Raw genomic sequence first — 20800 nt, 5'->3', positions numbered from 1 at the left:
TTCTTGCTATTAAGCACATCACAAATTGTACATCTGCATGTGTTAAAGAAGCATTGCTTGATGTGTTAAAGTACCATGGCTTGCCTATTAATATGATACATGGGCATGGTTATGATGGGGCTTCCAATATGAGAGGAGAATTCAATGGTTTGCAAAAGCTAATTCGTGATGAGTGTCCATATGCTTTCTTTGTTCATTGTTTTGCTCATCAGTTGCAATTGGTGGTTGCCACAGTGTTGTTCGGTTATTGTTGATTTTTTTAACTATCTTCCCTTGATAGTGACTCAAGTAGGTTCATCTTGCAAAAGAAAACATGCATTGCTTGCAAAGCATCATGACAACTTGATAGAATTGATGGAGAATGGTAAGATATCATCTGAAACTGGTTTGAATCAAGAAACTAACCTTGCTAGACCAGGAGCTACTCCATGGGGCTCACATCTTAGAACCTTGCTTCGTATCTACACAATGTGGAATGCAGTGGTGGATGTGCTAGCAATTTTGGTGGACAGTGCCCGGGAACACTCTTCTCAAGGTGGAGCTTCGGGTTTGATTGTACAAATGGAATGTTTTCAATTTGTGTTCATCATGCTATTCTTAATTAACTTGTTGAACATCACAAATATGCTATCACAAACTTTGCAAAGGAAGAATCAAGATGTTGTTGAAGCCCTGCGTTTGATCTTGGATGTGAAAGAAACTTTGCAAAATATGAGGGACAATGGGTATGAGTCATTATGTGACCAAGAAAAAAACTTTTGTGAGGAACATGGCATTGACGTGCCAAATATGGATGGTCTTGTTGGAGCTATGGAGCAATCTGTTCATTCCAAGAATAAGGTGACTCGACATCATTATTTCAAGGTTAGCATATTCAATATTGCTATTGATGCAACTCTCACTGACATGAATCACTGATTCAATGAAGCTAACACCGAGTTAGTGGATTGCATGTCTTGTCTTAATCCGGGAAACAACTTCTCAAAGTTTTAACATTGACAAACTTATTTGGCTTGCTAAAATTTATGCTGAGCATTTTACACAAGCTGAACGGTTGTTGCTAAGATATGAGCTTCCAACATTCCTTAAAAATATTAATTAGGAGAAGTGGGGAATTTAATGCATGTCCAGATGTTTCTATCCTTGCTCGGTTGATGGTTCAAACAACAAAACATAGAACTTTCCAATTGGTATATCGCCTCATCAAGTTGACATTGATTCTTCCAGTGGCAACTTCATTGGTCGAGCGGATATTTTCAGCAATGAAGATCATCAAAACTGATTTGCGCAATAAGATATCAGATGATTGGCTCAATGATTTAATCATTTGCTATTGTGAGAAAAGGACCATTCAGATGTATACGGATGATCAAATTATGATACGATTCTAGAAAAAGAAAGATCAAAAAGGACATTTGCCTCCTGAGTATAATGTGATTTCTTAGAGGTATGTCTCTGGTTTTCTACTAGTGTTGATAGTCACTTGAGGATGCCTTACTATATCACTAACAATTGTTCTCATTTGACAGATGGCTTGTAGTTTGTCTCTTGGATTTTGGTGTGGAGGTGTTCTGCAACTACTAGTATGAACCAAGAAGCAACACGCAACACGGACACAGAGTTTCTGCACCCAAGCTCAAATGAGCTCGGATGAATAGTAAAATCAAAACAAAATCAAAAAATTCCAAATGTTTTTTGGGAGAAACATTGACAAAAGTTTTTAGTGCTTGCAAAAATTTGTCATGAAATCACATTCCTATAAGGTGTGAAAAAAATTAGTACTCCTACTTTCAAAAGCATTTTGGAGCACTGAATTTTTTTTGTTTTGCCACGCCTTACAGGAATGTGATTTCATGACGATTTTTTGCACGCTCTTAGAACTTTTGTCAATGTTTCTCCCAAAAAAAAATTTGGAACTTTTTCGAATTTATATTTTACTGTTCATCAAGCTCATTTGAGCTCGGGAGCAAAAAGCACTTTTGCACGCAACACCAATATCATTGTTTTTGTCTTTTCTTTTGCTTCTCTAGTACTTGATCTATGGGTGTGTGAACTGTACGAAACTTTGTCAATCATGCTACTAGTTTATGGGTGTGTGAACTGTATTTGATCTATGGATTTGGGGAAAGTGTGAGCATATTTGGACGGGATTATGAGATAAGGGCTATTTTTGCTAAACAGATTCAAGTTTTTGTTCAAAAATTGATTTTTTTCAGAAAATCAGAAAAAATTCAGTTAAATAGTACATGTTCCCGGTAGTAATCTGGGAAAGTTTGAGCTTATTTGGACAAATGGATTTGGAGATAATAAACAGTACATGTTCCCAGTAGTATCTGTTTGATGGGAGCATTTTAGTTTTCTCGGCGTAAATTTTGATCCCACCCTTCATTTCCTTTCTAGATTCGCTGCTGGTTTTTTGAACCATCAAACAGATAGAAGAAAAGGGGGAAAGAACCCCATACAAAGTCAGAGCATACACACCCTCCAGTATCAAACAAAACACGCACACACACAAAGAAACAGAGCACCCTCAAAGAGCTACCTACAGCAGAGGCAAAAGAGCAGCTTCATCAGAGTGCAAACCACAACACCCCCGCCTCACGCCCACAAAACAACATCCTGAAAGATGCCCCACCATCGAGGTTGGTCCACACTGTAGCTGTTCTGCCGCTTGGGTTGTAGTCAAACAGGTTATTGTGAATGTAAAGTCGTAAAGGCGCGTGATCGCTGCCGATCTAAGCTATCGACAAAATTGCTAAAATTGTAGTGTGCATGACTAAAAAATGGTTCCTAGTCAAAACTCAAAACACAGAATCACAACCATGTTAGACAAAACTGTAGGAAGCATGGTCAGGAAGTACAGATGAAACGAACAGGAGTGCACCGCACTGCAGCCCACTTCACGTCATACACTAGATAATCAATATACAAAAACTCACACTGGTTTTGTTCGATTAATACACAAAGATTTGGAAAAGTAATCATAATGTGCAGATGAAACTGGAAACACTGCGACTCGCTTCAAATCAGAAGAGTATATGTACATGCTCAAAATATGCTGCACTGCGGGCTACCTCCTACATAATTATTAGCCTGTGAAGTGAAGAGTCTTGATTGAGTACCAAAACATAACCTTTCAATGCCCTAGCAAGATACACCACACTTTATTTGCTTCCTAATAATACTAGGTCACAATGTTCCATTTGTCACCTATTACTCATGGATGCTTTGGATGTGTCTTCATGGAGGATTCCACACTTTATTCACCACAAATAGTATGATATTACCAAAGAACTCTATCTCACTTAGCTTCAGAAGTTTTTCAAGGCCAGAGATCCCGTGCTCGGGTTCCCGTAGGGATGAAAATGTAAGGCTCTCAAGACACAACACTAAACCATCCTCGAAGCACATCTTGTCAATGCTCTCTAGGTTGTCAATAACCAATAGCTTGACTTTTAAAAATTTTACCCCGCAGGAATATGAGGCAGGGCATATGATTTGTGATACACCTTGAGGGAGAGTAGACTTGGCAGGTCTCCAAGGACGTCTATGGCATCGGCGCGCAGCCCATTTGTTGCTAAGGGGAAGCGTCGAGACGTTTCTAAGTGAGGCTACCCACCGAGGAAAGCGCTCTAGCTTTCCCATCAGGCCAAAGCTGGTGACCAAGAGAGGAGGTGACACCACCAGAGATAGCATTTCCTCCTATGAGATGCTTCCATCTCCATCAAATATTTACATGGCAAGAGCCTAATACAAATAATTTTACACTAGAGTTGAACTAGCTCTATAAGCTAGTTCAAATAATTTTACATTAGAGTTGAACTAGCTCTATAGCCTAGTACAAATAATTTTACACTAGAGTTAAACTAGCTCTATGGCCTAGTACAAATCATTTTACACTAGAGTTGAACTTGCTCTATAAGCTAGTTAAAATAATTTTACACTAGAGTTGAACTAGCTCTATAGCCTAGTACAAAGAATTTTACACTAGAGTAGAACTAGCTCAATAGCCTAGTACAAATAATTTTACACTAGTGTTGAACTAGCTCTATAGCCTGGTATAAATAATTTTACACTAGATTTGAACTAGCTCCATAAGCCCGTTCAAATAATTTTACACTAGTGTTGAACTAGCTCTATAGCCTAGTATAAATAATTTTACAGTAGAGTTGAACTAGCTCCATAAGCTAGTTCAAATAATTTTACACTAGAGTTGAACTAGCTCTATAGCCTAGTAGAAATAATTTTACACTAGAGTTGATCTAGCTCTATAAGCTAGTTTAAATAATTTTACACTACAGTTGAACTAGCTCTATAAGCTAGTTCAAATAATTTCACACCAGAGTTGAACTAGCTCTATAGCCTAGTACAAATAATTTTACAATAGAGTTGAACTAGCTCTATAAGCTAGTTATAATAATTTTACACTAGAGTTGAGCTAGCTCTATAAGCTAGTTCAAATAATTTTACACTAGAGTTGAGCTAGCTCTATAAGCTAGTTCAAATAATTTTACACTAGAGTTGAACTAGCTCTATAGCCTAGTTCAAATAATTTTACACTAGAGTTAAACTAGCTCTATAAGCTAATTCAAATAATTTTACACTAGAGTTGTACTAGCTCTATAAGCTAGTTGAAATAATTTTACACTAGAGTTAAACTAGCTATATAGCCTAGTACAAATAATTTTATGCTAGAGTTTAACTAGTTCTATAAGCTAGTTCAAATAATTTCACACTGGAGTTGAACTAGCTCTACAGCCTAGTACAAATAATTTTACACTAGAGTTGAACTAGCTCTTTAAGCTAGTTCACATAATTTTACGCTAGAGTTGAACAAGCTCTATAGCCAAGTACAAATAATTTTACACTAGACTTGAACTAGCTCTATAGCCTAATACAAATAATTTTACACTAGAGTTGAACTAGCTCTATAAGCTAGTTCAAATAATTTTACATTAGAGTTGAACTAGCTCTATAGCCTAGTATAAATAATTTTACACTAGAGTTGAACTAGCTATATAAGCTAGTTCAAATAATTTTACACTAGAGTTGAACTAGCTCTATAGCCTAGTACAAATAATTTTACACTACAATTGAACTAGCTCTTTAAGCTAGTTGAAATAATTTTACACTAGAGTTGAGCTAGCTCTATTAGCTAGTTCAAATAATTTTACACTAGAGTTGAACTATCTCTATAAGCTAGTTGAAATAATTATACACTAGAGTTGAGCTAGCTCTATTAGCAAGTTCAAATAATTTTACACTAGAGTTGAACTATCTCTATAAGCTAGTTGAAATAATTTTACACTAGAGTTGAGCTAGCTCTATAAGCTAGTTCAAATAATTTTACACTAGAGTTGAACTAGCTCTATAGCCTAGTACAAATCATTTTACACTAGAGTTGAACTAGCTCTATAAGCTAGTTAAAATAATTTTACACTAGAGTTGAACTAGCTCTATAGCCTAGTACAAAGAATTTTACACTAGAGTAGAACTAGCTCGATAGCCTAGTACAAATTATTTTACACTAGTGTTGAACTAGCTCTATAGACTAGTATAAATAATTTTACACTAGAGTTGAGCTATCTCTATAAGCTAGTTCAAATAATTTTACACTAGAGTTGAACTAGCTCTATAGCCTAGTACAAATCATTTTACACTAGAGTTGAACTAGCTTTATTAAGCTAGTTAAAATAATTTTACACTAGAGTTGAACTAGCTCTTTAAGCTAGTTCAAATAATTTTACACTAGAGTTGAACAAGCTCTATGGCCAAGTAAAAATAATTTTATACTAGAGTTGAACTAGCTCTATAGCCTAATACAAATAATTTTACACTAGAGTTGAACTAGCTCTATAAGCTAGTTCAAATAATTTTACATTAGAGTTGAACTAGCTCTATAGCCTAGTACAAATAATTTTACACTAGAGTTAAACTAGCTCTATGGCCTAGTACAAATCATTTTACACTAGAGTTGAACTTGCTCTATAAGCTAGTTAAAATAATTTTACACTAGAGTTGAACTAGCTCTATAGCCTAGTACAAAGAATTTTACACTAGAGTAGAACTAGCTCAATAGCCTAGTACAAATAATTTTACACTAGTGTTGAACTAGCTCTATAGCCTGGTATAAATAATTTTACACTAGATTTGAACTAGCTCCATAAGCCCGTTCAAATAATTTTACACTAGTGTTGAACTAGCTCTATAGCCTAGTATAAATAATTTTACACTAGAGTTGAACTAGCTCCATAAGCTAGTTCAAATAATTTTACACTAGAGTTGAACTAGCTCTATAGCCTAGTAGAAATAATTTTACACTAGAGTTGATCTAGCTCTATAAGCTAGTTTAAATAATTTTACACTACATTTGAACTAGCTCTATAAGCTAGTTCAAATAATTTCACACCAGAGTTGAACTAGCTCTATAGCCTAGTACAAATAATTTTACAATAGAGTTGAACTAGCTCTATAAGCTAGTTATAATAATTTTACACTAGAGTTGAGCTAGCTCTATAAGCTAGTTCAAATAATTTTACACTAGAGTTGAACTAGCTCTTTAAGCTAGTTCAAATAATTTTACACTAGAGTTGAACAAGCTCTATAGCCATGTACAAATAATTTTATACTAGAGTTGAACTAGCTCTATAGCCTAATACAAATAATTTTACACTAGAGTTGAACTAGCTCTATAAGCTAGTTCAAATAATTTTACATTAGAGTTGAACTAGCTCTATAGCCTAGTACAAATAATTTTACACTAGAGTTAAACTAGCTCTATGGCCTAGTACAAATCATTTTACACTAGAGTTGAACTTGCTCTATAAGCTAGTTAAAATAATTTTACACTAGAGTTGAACTAGCTCTATAGCCTAGTACAAAGAATTTTACACTAGAGTAGAACTAGCTCAATAGCCTAGTACAAATAATTTTACACTAGTGTTGAACTAGCTCTATAGCCTGGTATAAATAATTTTACACTAGATTTGAACTAGCTCCATAAGCCCGTTCAAATAATTTTACACTAGAGTTGAACTAGCTCTATAGCCTAGTAGAAATAATTTTACACTAGAGTTGATCTAGCTCTATAAGCTAGTTTAAATAATTTTACACTACAGTTGAACTAGCTCTATAAGCTAGTTCAAATAATTTCACACCAGAGTTGAACTAGCTCTATAGCCTAGTACAAATAATTTTACAATAGAGTTGAACTAGCTCTATAAGCTAGTTATAATAATTTTACACTAGAGTTGAGCTAGCTCTATAAGCTAGTTCAAATAATTTTACACTAGAGTTGAACTAGCTCTATTGCCTAGTACAAATAATTTTACACTAGAGTTAAACTAGCTCTATAAGCTAATTCAAATAATTTTACACTAGAGTTGTACTAGCTCTATAAGCTAGTTGAAATAATTTTACACTAGAGTTAAACTAGCTATATAGCCTAGTACAAATAATTTTATGCTAGAGTTTAACTAGTTCTATAAGCTAGTTCAAATAATTTCACACTGGAGTTGAACTAGCTCTACAGCCTAGTACAAATAATTTTACACTAGAGTTGAACTAGCTCGTTAAGCTAGTTCAAATAATTTTACGCTAGAGTTGAACAAGCTCTATAGCCAAGTACAAATAATTTTACACTAGACTTGAACTAGCTCTATAGCCTAACACAAATAATTTTACACTAGAGTTGAACTAGCTCTATAAACTAGTTCAAATAATTTTACATTAGAGTTGAACTAGCTCTATAGCCTAGTATAAATAATTTTACACTAGAGTTGAACTAGCTATATAAGCTAGTTCAAATAATTTTACACTAGAGTTGAACTAGCTCTATAGCCTAGTACAAATAATTTTACACTACAATTGAACTAGCTCTTTAAGCTAGTTGAAATAATTTTACACTAGAGTTGAGCTAGCTCTATTAGCTAGTTCAAATAATTTTACACTAGAGTTGAACTATCTCTATAATCTAGTTGAAATAATTTTACAGTAGAGTTGAGCTAGCTCTATTAGCAAGTTCAAATAATTTTACACTAGAGTTGAACTATCTCTATAAGCTAGTTCAAATAATTTTACACTAGAGTTGAGCTAGCTCTATAAGCTAGTTCAAATAATTTTACACTAGAGTTGAACTAGCTCTATAGCCTAGTACAAATCATTTTACACTAGAGTTGAACTTGCTCTATAAGCTAGTTAAAATAATTTTACACTAGAGTTGAACTAGCTCTATAGCCTAGTACAAAGAATTTTACACTAGAGTAGAACTAGCTCGATAGCCTAGTACAAATAATTTTACACTACTGTTGAACTAGCTCTATAGACTAGTATAAATAATTTTACACTAGAGTTGAGCTAGCTCTATAAGCTAGTTCAAATAATTTTACACTAGAGTTGAACTAGCTCTATAGCCTAGTACAAATCATTTTACACTAGAGTTGAACTAGCTCTATAAGCTAGTTAAAATAATTTTACACTAGAGTTGAACTAGCTCTATAGCCTAGTACAAATAATTTTACACTAGAGTTGATCTAGCTCTATAAGCTAGTTCAAATAATTTTACATTAGAGTTGAACTAGCTCTATAGCCCAGTACAAATAATTTTACACTAGAGTTAAACTAGCTCTATGGCCTAGTACAAATCATTTTACACTAGAGTTGAACTTGCTCTATAAGCTAGTTAAAATAATTTTACACTAGAGTTGAACTAGCTCTATAGCCTAGTACAAAGAATTTTACACTAGAGTAGAACTAGCTCAATAGCCTAGTACAAATAATTTTACACTAGTGTTGAACTAGCTCTATAGCCTGGTATAAATAATTTTACACTAGATTTGAACTAGCTCCATAAGCCCGTTCAAATAATTTTACACTGGTGTTGAACTAGCTCTATAGCCTAGTATAAATAATTTTACACTAGAGTTGAACTAGCTCCATAAGCTAGTTCAAATAATTTTACACTAGAGTTGAACTAGCTCTATAGCCTAGTAGAAATTATTTTACACTAGAGTTGATGTAGCTCTATAAGCTAGTTTAAATAATTTTACACTACAGTTGAACTAGCTCTATAACCTAGTTCAAATAATTTCACACCAGAGTTGAACTAGCTCTATAGCCTAGTACAAATAATTTTACAATAGAGTTGAACTAGCTCTATAAGCTAGTTATAATAATTTTACACTAGAGTTGAGCTAGCTCTATAAGCTAGTTCAAATAATTTTACACTAGAGTTGAACTAGCTCTATAGCCTAGTACAAATAATTTTACACTAGAGTTAAACTAGCTCTATAAGCTAATTCAAATAATTTTACACTAGAGTTGTACTAGCTCTATAAGCTAGTTGAAATAATTTTACACTAGAGTTAAACTAGCTATATAGCCTAGTACAAATAATTTTATGCTAGAGTTTAACTACTTCTATAAGCTAGTTCAAATAATTTCACACTGGAGTTGAACTAGCTCTACAGCCTAGTACAAATAATTTTACACTAGAGTTGAACTAGCTCTTTAAGCTAGGTCAAATAATTTTATGCTAGAGTTGAACAAGCTCTATAGCCAAGTACAAATAATTTTACACTAGACTTGAACTAGCTCTATAGCCTAATACAAATAATTTTACACTAGAGTTGAACTAGCTCTATAAGCTAGTTCAAATAATTTTACATTAGAGTTGAACTAGCTCTATAGCCTAGTATAAATAATTTTACACTAGAGTTGAACTAGCTATATAAGCTAGTTCAAATAATTTTACACTAGAGTTGAACTAGCTCTATAGCCTAGTACAAATAATTTTACACTACAATTGAACTAGCTCTTTAAGCTAGTTGAAATAATTTTACACTAGAGTTGAGCTAGCTCTATTAGCTAGTTCAAATAATTTTACACTAGAGTTGAACTATCTCTATAAGCTAGTTGAAATAATTTTACACTAGAGTTGAGCTAGCTCTATTAGCAAGTTCAAATAATTTTACACTAGAGTTGAACTATCTCTATAAGCTAGTTGAAATAATTTTACACTAGAGTTGAGCTAGCTCTATAAGCTAGTTCAAATAATTTTACACTAGCGTTGAACTAGCTCTATAGCCTAGTACAAATCATTTTACACTAGAGTTGAACTAGCTCTATAAGCTAGTTAAAATAATTTTACACTAGACTTGAACTAGCTCTATAGCCTAGTACAAAGAATTTTACACTAGAGTAGAACTAGCTCGATAAGCTAGTTGAAATAATTTTACACTAGTGTTGAACTAGCTCTATAGCCTAGTACAAATAATTTCATGCTAGAGTTTAACTAGTTCTATAAGCTAGTTCAAATAATTTTACACTAGAGTTGAACTAGCTCTATAGCCTAGTACAAATCATTTTACACTAGAGTTGAACTAGCTCTATAGGCTAGTTAAAATAATTTTACACTAGAGTTGAACTAGCTCTATAGCCTAGTACAAATAATTTTACACTAGAGTTGATCTAGCTCTATAAGCTAGTTCAAATAATTTTACACTACAGTTGAACTAGCTCTATAAGCTAGTTCAAATAATTTCACACCAGAGTTGAACTAGCTCTATAGCCTAGTACAAATAATTTTACAATAGAGTTGAGCTAGCTCTATAAGCTAGTTCAAATAATTTGTCACTAGAGTTGAACTAGCTCTATAGCCTAGTACAAATAATTTTACACTAGAGTTAAACTAGCTCTATAAGCTAGTTCAAATAATTTTACACTAGAGTTGTACTAGCTCTATAAGCTAGTTGAAATAATTTTACACTAGAGTTAAACTAGCTATATAGCCTAGTACAAATAATTTCATGCTAGAGTTTAACTAGTTCTATAAGCTAGTTCAAATAATTTCACACTGGAGTTGAACTAGCTCTACAGCCTAGTACAAATAATTTTACACTAGAGTTGAACTAGCTCTATAGGCTAGTTCAAATAATTTCACACTAGAGTTGAACTAGCTCTATAGCCTAGTACAAATAATTTTACACTAGAGTTGATCTAGCTCTATAAGCTAGTTCAAATAAATTTACCCTACAGTTGAACTAGCTCTATAAGCTAGTTCAAATAATTTCACACCAGAGTTGAACTAGCTCTATACCCTAGTACAAATAATTTTACAATAGAGTTGAACTAGCTCAATAAGCTAGTTATAATAATTTTACACTAGAGTTGAGCTAGCTCTATAAGCTAGTTCAAATAATTTTACACTAGAGTTGAACAAGCTCTATAGCCAAGTACAAATAATTTTATACTAGAGTTGAACTAGCTCTATAGCCTAAAACAAATAATTTTACATTAGAGTTGAACTAGCTCTATAGCCTAGTACAAATAATTTTACACTAGAGTTGAACTAGCTCTATAGCCTAGTACAAATCATTTTACACTAGAGTTGAACTTGCTCTATAAGCTAGTTAAAATAATTTTACACTAGAGTTGAACTAGCTCTATAGCCTAGTACAAAGAATTTTACACTAGAGTAGAACTAGCTCAATAGCCTAGTACAAATAATTTTACACTAGTGTTGAACTAGTTCTATAGCCTGGTATAAATAATTTTACACTAGATTTGAACTAGCTCCATAAGCTCGTTCAAATAATTTTACACTAGTGTTGAACTAGCTCTATAGCCTAGTATAAATAATTTTACACTAGAGTTGAACTAGCTCCATAAGCTAGTTCACATAACTTTACACTAGAGTTGAACTAGCTCTATAGCCTAGTACAAATAATTTTACACTAGAGTTGATCTAGCTCTATAAGCTAGTTTAAATAATTTTACACTACAGTTGAACTAGCTCTATAAGCTAGTTCAAATAATTTTACACCAGAGTTGAACTAGCTCTATAGCCTAGTACGAATAATTTTACAATAGAGTTGAACTAGCTCTATAAGCTAGTTAAAATAATTTTACACTAGAGTTGAGCTAGCTCTATAAGCTAGTTCAAATAATTTTACACTAGAGTTGAACTAGCTCTATAGCCTAGTACAAATAATTTTACACAAGAGTTGTACTAGCTCTATAAGCTAGTTCAAATAATTTTACACTAGAGTTGTACTAGCTCTATGAGCTAGTTAAAATAATTTTACACCAGAGATAAACTAGCTATATAGCCCAGTACAAATAATTTTATGCTAGAGTTTAACTAGTTCTATAAGCTAGTTCAAATAATTTCACACTGGAGTTGAACTAGCTCTACAGCCTAGTACAAATAATTTTCCACTAGAGTTGAACTAGCTCTATAGGCTAGTTCAAATAATTTCACACTAGAGTTGAACTAGCTCTTTAGCCTAGTACAAATAATTTTACACTAGAGTTGAACTAGCTCTTTAAGCTAGTTCAAATAATTTTACACTAGAGTTGAACAAGCTCTATAGCCAAGTACAAATAATTTTACACTAGAGTTGAACTAGCTCTATAGCCTAATACAAATAATTTTACACTAGAGTTGAACTAGCTCTATAAGCTAGTTCAAATAATTTTACATTAGAGTTGAACTAGCTCTATAGCCTAGTACAAATAATTTTACACTAGAGTTGAACTAGCTATATAAGCTAGTTCAAATAATTTTACACTACAGTTGAACTAGCTCTATAGCCTAGTAGAAATAATTTTACACTACAATTGAACTAGCTCTTTAAGCTAGTTGAAATAATTTTACACTAGAGTTGAGCTAGCTCTATTAGCTAGTTCAAATAATTTTACACTAGAGTTGAACTATCTCTATAAGCTAGTTGAAATAATTTTACACTACAGTTGAGCTAGCTCTATAAGCTAGTTCAAATAATTTTACACTAGAGTTGAACTAGCTCTATAGCCTAGTACAAATCATTTTACACTAGAGTTGAACTAGCTCTATAAGCTAGTTAAAATAATTTTACACTAGAGTTGAACTAGCTCTATAGCCTAGTACAAATCATTTTACACTAGAGTTGAACTAGCTCTATAAGCTAGTTAAAATAATTTTACACTAGAGTTGAACTAGCTCTATAGCCTAGTACAAAGAATTTTACACTAGAGTAGAACTAGCTCAATAGCCTAGTACAAATAATTTTACACAAGTGTTGAACTAGCTCTATAGCCTAGTATAAATAATTATACACTAGAGTTGAACTAGCTCCATAAGCTAGTTCAAATAATTTTACACTAGTGTTGAACTAGCTCTATAGCCTAGTATAAATAATTTTACACTAGAGTTGAACTAGCTCCATAAGCTAGTTCAAATAATTTTACACTAGAGTTGAACTAGCTCTATATCCTAGTACAAATAATTTTACACTAGAGATGAACCAGCTCTATAAGCTAGTTGAAATAATTTTACACTAGAGTTGAACAAGCTCTATAGCCTAGTACAAATAATTTCACACTAGACTTGAACTAGCTCTATAAGCTAGTTCAAATAATTTTACACTAGAGTTGAACTAGCTCTATAGCCTAGTAAAAATAATTTTACACTAGAGTTGCACTAGCTCTATAGCCTAGTACAAATAATATTACATTAGAGTTAAGCTAGCTCTATAAGCTAGTTCAAATAATTTTACACTAAAGTTGAACTAGTTCTATAAGGTAGTTCAAATAATTTTACACCAGAGTTGAACTAGCTCTATAGCCTAGTACAAATAATTTTACACTAGAGTTGAACTAGCTCTATAAGCTAGTTAAAATAATTTTACACTAGAGTTGAGCTAGCTCTATAAGCTAGTTCTAATAATTTTACACTGGAGTTGAACTAGCTCTATAGCCTAGTACAAATATTTTTACACTAGAGTTAAACTAGCTCTATAAGCTAGTTCAAATAATTTTACACTAGACTTGTACTAGCTCTATAAGCTAGTTGAAATAATTTTACACTAGAGTTGAACTAGCTATATAGCCTAGTACAAATAATTTTAAGCTAGAGTTTAACTAGGTCTATAAGCTAGTTCCAATAATTTCACACTGGAGTTGAACTAGCTCTACAGCCTAGTACAAATAATTTTACACTAGAGTTGAACTAGTTCTATAAGCTAGTTAAAATAATTTTACACTAGAGTTGAGCTAGCTCTATAAGCTAGTTCAAATAATTTTATACTAGAGTTGAACTAGCTCTATAGCCTAGTACAAATAATTTTACACTAGAGTTAAACTAGCTCCATAAGCTAGTTCAAATAATTTTACACTAGAGTTGAACTAGCTCTATAGCCTAGTACAAATAATTTTACACTAGAGATGAACCAGCTCTATAAGCTAGTTGAAATAATTTTACACTAGAGTTGAACTAGCTCTATAGCCTAGTACAAATAATTTTACACTAGAGATGAACCAGCTCTATAAGCTAGTTGAAATAATTTTACACTAGAGTTGAACTAGCTCTATAGCCTAGTACAAATAATTTTACACTAGAGTTGATCTAGCTCTATAAGCTAGTTCAAATAATTTTACACTACAGTTGAACTAGCTCTATAAGCTAGTTCAAATAATTTCACCCAGAGTTGAACTAGCTCTATAGCCTAGTACAAATAATTTTACAATAGAGTTGAACTAGCTCTATAAGCTAGTTATAATAATTTTACACTAGAGTTGAGCTAGCTCTATAAGCTAGTTCAAATAATTTTACACTAGAGTTGAACTAGCCCTAAAGCCTAGTTCAAATAATTTTACACTAGAGTTGTACTAGCTCTATAAGCTAGTTGAAATAATTTTACACTAGAGTTCAACTAGCTATATAGCCTAGTACAAATAATTTCATGCTAGAGTTTAACTAGTTCTATAAGCTAGTTCAAATAATTTCACACTGGAGTTGAACTAGCTCTACAGCCTAGTACAAATAATTTTACACTAGAGTTGAACTAGCTCTATAGGCTAGTTCAAATAATTTCACACTAGAGTTGAACTAGCTCTATAGCCTAGTACAAATAATTTTACACTAGAGTTGATCTAGCTCTATAAGCTAGTTCAAATAAATTTACCCTACAGTTGAACTAGCTCTATAAGCTAGTTCAAATAATTTCACACCAGAGTTGAAGTAGCTCTATAGCCTAGTACAAATAATTTTACAATAGAGTTGAACTAGCTCTATAAGCTAGTTATAATAATTTTACACTAGAGTTGAGCTAGCTCTATAAGCTAGTTCAAATAATTTTACAATAGAGTTGAACTAGCTCTATAGCCTAGTACAAATAATTTTACACTAGAGTTAAACTAGCTCTATAAGCTAGTTCAAATAATTTTGCACTAGAGTTGTACTAGCTCTATAAGCTAGTTGAAATAATTTTACACTAGAGTAGAACTAGCTCTATAAGCTAGTTCAAATAATTTTACATTAGAGTTGAACTAGCTCTATAGCCTAGTACAAATAATTTTACACTAGAGTTGAACTAGCTCTATAAGCTAGTTCAAATACTTTTATATTAGAGTTGAACTAGCTCTATAGCCTAGTACAAAAAATTTTACACTAGAGTTGAACTAGCTCTATAGCCTAGTACAAATCATTTTACACTAGAGTTGAACTTGCTCTATAAGCTAGTTAAAATAATTTTACACTAGAGTTGAACTAGCTCTATAGCCTAGTACAAAGAATTTTACACTAGAGTAGAACTAGCTCAATAGCCTAGTACAAATAATTTTACACTAGTGTAGAACTAGCTCTATAGCCTTGTATAAATAATTTTACACTAGATTTGAACTAGCTCCATAAGCTCGTTCAAATAATTTTACACTAGTGTTGAACTAGCTCTATAGCCTAGTATAAATAATTTTACACTAGAGTTGAACTAGCTCCATAAGCTAGTTCAAATAATTTTACACTAGAGCTGAACTAGCTCTATAGCCTAGTACAAATAATTTTACACTAGAGTTGTTCTAGCTCTATAAGCTAGTTTATATAATTTTACACTACAGTTGAACTAGCTCTATAAGCTAGTTCAAATAATTTTACACCAGAGTTGAACTAGCTCTGTAGCCTAGTACAAATAATTTTACAATAGAGTTGAACTTGCTCTATAAGCTAGTTAAAATAATTTTACACTAGAGCTGAGCTAGCTCTATAAGCTAGTTCAAATAATTTTACACTGGAGTTGAACTAGCTCTACAGCATAGTACAAATAATTTTACACTAGAGTTGAACTAGCTCTATAGGCTAGTTCAAATAATTTCACACTAGAGTTGAACTAGCTCTTTAGCCTAGTACAAATAATTTTACACTAGAGTTGAACAAGCTCTTTAAGCTAGTTCAAATAATTTTACACTAGAGTTGAACAAGCTCTATAGCCAAGTACAAATAATTTTACACTAGAGTTGAACTAGCTCTATAGCCTAATACAAATAATTTTACACTAGAGTTGAACTAGCTCTATAAGCTAGTTCAAATAATTTTACATTAGAGTTGAACTAGCTCTATAGCCTAGTACAAATAATTTTACACTAGAGTTGAACTAGCTATATAAGCTAGTTCAAATAATTTTACAATACAGTTGAACTAGCTCTATAGCCTAGTACAAATAATTTTACACTACAATTGAACTAGCTCTTTAAGCTAGTTGAAATAATTTTACACTAGAGTTGAGCTAGCTCTATTAGCTAGTTCAAATAATTTTACACTAGAGTTGAACTATCTCTATAAGCTAGTTGAAATAATTTTACACTAGAGATGAGCTAGCTCTATAAGCTAGTTCAAATAATTTTACACTAGAGTTGAACTAGCTCTGTAGCCTAGTACAAATCATTTTACACTAGAGTTGAACTAGCTCTATAAGCTAGTTAAAATAATTTTACACTAGAGTTGAACTAGCTCTATAGCCTAGTACAAATCATTTTACACTAGAGTTGAACTTGCTCTATAGCCTAGTACAAAGAATTTTACACTAGAGTAGAACTAGCTCAATAGCCTAGTACAAATAATTTTACACAAGTGTTGAACTAGCTCTATAGCCTAGTATAAATAATTTTACACTAGAGTTGAACTAGCTCCATAAGCTAGTTCAAATAAGTTTACACTAGTGTTGAACTAGCTCTATAGCCTAGTATAAATAATTTTACACTAGAGTTGAACTAGCTCCATAAGCTAGTTCAAATAATTTTACACTAGAGTTGAACTAGCTCTATATCCTAGTACAAATAATTTTACACTAGAGATGAACCAGCTCTATAAGCAAGTTGAAATAATTTTACACTAGAGTTGAACTAGCTCTATAGCCTAGTACAAATAATTTCACACTAGACTTGAACTAGCTCTATAAGCTAGTTCAAATAATTTTACACTAGAGTTGAACTAGCTCTATAGCCTAGTACAAATAATTTTACACTAGAGTTGCATTAGCTCTATAGCCTAGTACAAATAATATTACATTAGAGTTGAGCTAGCTCTATAAGCTAGTTCAAATAATTTTACACTAAAGTCGAACTAGTTCTATAAGGTAGTTCAAATAATTTTACACCAGAGCTGAACTAGCTCTATAGCCTAGTACAAATAATTTTACACTAGAGTTGAACTAGCTCTATAAGCTAGTTAAAATAATTTTAGCTAGAGTTGAGTTAGCTCTATAAGCTAGTTCTAATAATTTTACACTGGAGTTGAACTAGCTCTATAGCCTAGTACAAATAATTTTACACTAGAGTTAAACTAGCTCTATAAGCTAGTTCAAATAATTTTACACTAGAGTTGTACTAGCTCTATAAGCTAGTTGAAATAATTTTACACTAGAGTTGAACTAGCTATATAGCCTAGTACAAATAATTTTAAGCTAGAGTTTAACTAGGTCTATAAGCTAGTTCCAATAATTTCACACTGGAGTTGAACTAGCTCTACAGCCTAGTACAAATAATTTTACACTAGAGTTGAACTAGCTCTATAAGCTAGTTAAAATAATTTTACACTAGAGTTGAGCTAGCTCTATAAGCTAGTTCAAATAATTTTATACTAGAGTTGAACTAGCTCTATAGCCTAGTACAAATAATTTTACACTAGAGTTAAACTAGCTCCATAAGCTAGTTCAAATAATTTTACACTAGAGTTGAACTAGCTCTATAGCATAGTACAAATAATTTTACACTACAGATGAACCAGCTCTATAAGCTAGTTGAAATAATTTTACACTAGAGTTGAACTAGCTCTATAGCCTAGTACAAATAATTTTACACTAGAGATGAACCAGCTCTATAAGCTAGTTGAAATAATTTTACACTAGAGTTGAACTAGCTCTATAGCCTAGTACAAATAATTTTACACTAGAGTTGATCTAGCTCTATAAGCTAGTTCAAATAATTTTACACTACAGTTGAACTAGCTCTATAAGCTAGTTCAAATAATTTCACCCAGAGTTGAACTAGCTCTATAGCCTAGTACAAATAATTTTACAATAGAGTTGAACTAGCTCTATAAGCTAGTTATAATAATTTTACACTAGAGTTTAGCTAGCTCTATAAGCTAGTTCAAATAATTTTACACTAGAGTTGAACTAGCTCTATAGCCTAGTTCAAATAATTTTACACTAGAGTTGTACTAGCTCTATAAGTAAGTTGAAATAATTTTACACTAGAGTTGAACTAGCTCTATAGCCTAGTACAAATAATTTTACACAAGTGTTGAACTAGCTCTATAGCCTAGTATAAATAATTTTACACTAGAGTTGAACTAGCTACATAAGCTAGTTCAAATAAGTTTACACTAGTGTTGAACTAGCTCTATAGCCTAGTATAAATAATTTTACACTAGAGTTGAACTAGCTCCATAAGCTAGTTCAAATAATTTTACACTAGAGTTAAACTAGCTCTATATCCTAGTACAAATAATTTCACACTAGAGATGAACCAGCTCTATAAGCTAGTTGAAATAATTTTACACTAGAGTTGAACTAGCTCTATAGCCAAGTACAAATAATTTCACACTAGACTTGAACTAGCTCTATAAGCTAATTCAAATAATTTTACACTAGAGTTGAACTAGCTCCATAGCCTAGTACAAATAATTTTACACTAGAGTTGCACTAGCTCTATAGCCTAGTACAAATAATATTACATTAGAGTTGAGCTAGCTCTATAAGCTAGTTCAAATAATTTTACACTAAAGTTGAACTAGTTCTATAAGGTAGTTCAAATAATTTTACACCAGAGTTGAACTAGCTCTATAGCCTAGTACAAATAATTTTACACTAGAGTTGAACTAGCTCTATAAGCTAGTTAAAATAATTTTACACTAGAGTTGAGCTAGCTCTATAAGCTAGTTCTAATAATTTTACACTGGAGTTGAACTAGCTCTATAGCCTAGTACAAATAATTTTACACTAGAGTTAAACTAGCTCTATAAGCTAGTTCAAATAATTTTACACTAGAGTTGTACTAGCTCTATAAGCTAGTTGAAATAATTTTACACTAGAGTTGAACTAGCTATATAGCCTAGTACAAATAATTTTAAGCTAGAGTTTAACTAGGTCTATAAGCTAGTTCCAATAATTTCACACTCGAGTTGAACTAGCTCTACAGCCTAGTACAAATAATTTTACACTAGAGTTGAACTAGCTCTATAAGCTAGTTAGAATAATTTTACACTAGAGTTGAGCTAGCTCTATAAGCTAGTTCAAATAATTTTATACTAGAGTTGAACTAGCTCTATAGCCTAGTAAAAATAATTTTACACTAGAGTTAAACTAGCTCCATAAGCTAGTTCAAATAATTTTACACTAGAGTTGAACTAGCTCTATAGCCTAGTACAAATAATTTTACACTAGAGATGAACCAGCTCTATAAGCTAGTTGAAATAATTTTACACTAGAGTTGAACTAGCTCTATAGCCTAGTACAAATAATTTTACACTAGAGATGAACCAGCTCTATAAGCTAGTTGAAATAATTTTACACTAGAGTTGAACTAGCTCTATAGCCTAGTACAAATAATTTTACACTAGAGTTGATCTAGCTCTATAAGCTAGTTCAAATAATTTTACACTACAGTTGAACTAGCTCTATAAGCTAGTTCAAATAATTTCACCCAGAGTTGAACTAGCTCTATAGCCTAGTACAAATAATTTTACAATATAGTTGAACTAGCTCTATAAGCTAGTTATAATAATTTTACACTAGAGTTGAGCTAGCTCTATAAGCTAGTTCAAATAATTTTACACTAGAGTTGAACTAGCTCTATAGCCTAGTTCAAATAATTTTACACTAGAGTTGTACTAGCTCTATTAGCTAGTTGAAATAATTTTACACTAGAGTTCAACTAGCTATATAGCCTAGTACAAATAATTTCATGCTAGAGTTTAACTAGTTCTATAAGCTAGTTCAAATAATTTCACACTGGAGTTGAACTAGCTCTACAGCCTAGTACAAATAATTTTACACTAGAGTTGAACTAGCTCTATAGGCTAGTTCAAATAATTTCACACTAGAATTGAACTAGCTCTATAGCCTAGTACAAATAATTTTACACTAGAGTTGATCTAGCTCTATAAGCTAGTTCAAATAAATTTACCCTACAGTTGAACTAGCTCTATAAGCTAGTTCAAATAATTTCACACCAGAGTTGAACTAGCTCTATAGCCTAGTACAAATAATTTTACAATAGAGTTGAACTAGCTCTATAAGCTAGTTATAATAATTTTACACTAGAGTTGAGCTAGCGCTATAAGCTAGTTCAAATAATTTTACAATAGAGTTGAACTAGCTCTATAGCCTAGTACAAATAATTTTACACTAGAGATGAACCAGCTCTATAAGCTAGTTGAAATAATTTTACACTAGAGTTGAACAAGCTCTATAGCCTAGTACAAATAATTTCACACTAGACTTGAACTAGCTCTATAAGCTAGTTCAAATAATTTTACACTAGAGTT

At 32.3% G+C, this 20800-nt stretch overlaps 1 pseudogene; it reads left to right on the top strand.

Annotated features, from left to right (window-relative positions):
• Positions 1–258: 258 nt before the first annotated feature.
• LOC147958144 (uncharacterized) lies at positions 259–1445 on the top strand (annotated as a pseudogene).
• Positions 1446–20800: the final 19355 nt, after the last annotated feature.

This window comes from Triticum urartu, chromosome 7A (assembly GCF_056163025.1).
Source record: "Triticum urartu cultivar PI428250 chromosome 7A, HENAU_Tu73, whole genome shotgun sequence".
Classification (NCBI taxonomy): Eukaryota; Viridiplantae; Streptophyta; class Magnoliopsida; order Poales; family Poaceae; genus Triticum; species Triticum urartu.
This window is presented reverse-complemented; position numbering and strand designations above follow the sequence as displayed.